The sequence below is a fragment of the Cynoglossus semilaevis genome, chromosome 17 (genome assembly GCF_000523025.1).
Source record: "Cynoglossus semilaevis isolate Cse_v1.0 chromosome 17, Cse_v1.0, whole genome shotgun sequence".
Lineage (NCBI taxonomy): Eukaryota > Metazoa > Chordata > Actinopteri > Pleuronectiformes > Cynoglossidae > Cynoglossus > Cynoglossus semilaevis.
In genome coordinates, this window is record NC_024323.1 from 15137643 (window position 1) to 15139131 (window position 1489).

At 48.4% G+C, this 1489-nt stretch overlaps 2 long non-coding RNA genes across 2 annotated transcripts in view; both read left to right on the top strand.

Annotated features, from left to right (window-relative positions):
• Positions 1-910, top strand: part of LOC103393569 (uncharacterized) — a 3115-nt gene extending 2205 nt beyond the window's left edge. The window contains exons 3-4 of the long non-coding RNA XR_523031.2: positions 323-615; positions 777-910. This is a non-coding gene — a long non-coding RNA (uncharacterized LOC103393569). The remainder of the gene's footprint in view (positions 1-322; positions 616-776) is intronic.
• A 47-nt stretch (positions 911-957) lies between these two features.
• The window catches only part of LOC103393568 (uncharacterized), a 2540-nt gene continuing 2008 nt past the window's right edge, over positions 958-1489 (top strand). Inside the window, exons 1-2 of the long non-coding RNA XR_523030.2 lie at positions 958-1095; positions 1186-1307. This is a non-coding gene — a long non-coding RNA (uncharacterized LOC103393568). The remainder of the gene's footprint in view (positions 1096-1185; positions 1308-1489) is intronic.

Here is a 1489-nt window from a genome sequence, read left to right on the forward strand (position 1 = left end):
CCACAGTCACTGTCATTAAACTGGAGCCCTCCTCCTCCTCCCCACCCTCCCCCCCGCGCCTCCCCCACCCCCCACACACACACGAAATAAAGTACCAGAAGGAGGAGTAGGAATGAAAGACAGAAAGAGTTGGAGGAGTTTTAGGGAATGAGGGAGGAGGTGAGGAAGGGAGGAGGTGAGGGTTAAGGATAAGGGTGTGGATGTGGGGAAGGACAAGGGGGAGGAGGAGGAGGAGGGGGAGTCATTAGTCCTGTTTAGCTGCAGTTATGAAGATTAAAGTGAAGCCTGTGAGGTGGTTTAACCCTTTCCTCCCTGACGTCAGCTCTGCAGAAACATCACGGACGGAGCTGGATGTGGCGCCCCCGTCAGGCAGACGCAGTGGAGCAGTGGTGACCACAGCTGCCTTCCAACCTGGGTGTGATTCCCGGTCATGACAAACACTTGGAGCTGACATCAGCAGTCGGTGATTTTGGGTCTGTGTCGTTGTCAGAGGGTCGCAGGTTCAAATCCCGTCTGATTGGCTGCTCCGACCACAGTATCCTCTGGACCACCTCCTCCCACTCTGACCTCCACCCACAGGTCAAACAGACCCTGTGACCTGTAGCACCCCCTACAGTTCAGTGACTCTAAAATTCTTTAATATTTATTTGGTTTTATTTTGTTTATATGATACTCTAATATTTTCCTCTCTCTCTCTCTCTCTCCCTTCTTTTCTGTCTCCTACTCCTTCTCTCTCCCCCCTGCCTCCCCCTCCGTCCCCACACCCTGTTTACCAGTCCGTCTCCACTCCCAGCATCCATCAGTCCTCCACTATTTGAACTCCTCTTCATCATCCACTCGTTACATCAGCTCCTGCAGCTCCTCGTCCAACAGTTCCAAGTGAAAGAACAACAGAGAGGGACCAGAATTAGTGACGCCAAGTGAAAGAACAACAGAGAGGGACCGAACAGAGAAACAAACTTAGAAGACGACCAATAAAAACATCACATCGTCACGTGTTCACAGACGGTCAGACACGTGAACGAAGGCCTGACAGGAAGTGACTCCTGACAGGAAGTGACTCCTCATATTCAGAGCGATTCATTTATTATAAATGTATAAACTTATTTATTTTACGTCACATACAGAAAGAGTTTTAAAACTGTCATCAAATTAAACTTTTTTTTTCCTGTGACGTCATTCCAGCAGATCTTTTTCTGGATCAGAAGTTTCTGGACACGGATCCTTCCAGAGGTTCAGACGTGAACGTGATTCTCGACCAACTATAAACTTTTTGTGAAAGTCTGCTTCTGCGCTGCCGTCTGAAGGTGAGACGGCGTTTTCCTCCCCCCTGAATTATGAGCTAATTAGTTTGATTGCGTTGATTTATTCCTCTCTCTCTCACAAACATATATTTTTAACTCACGTCTGTTGTTTTCTTCCGCTGACGCTGAGTGTAATTACAGTCAGAAAAAAAACCCTGAGTGATGTGGGGCCGCTGTGGAGCACA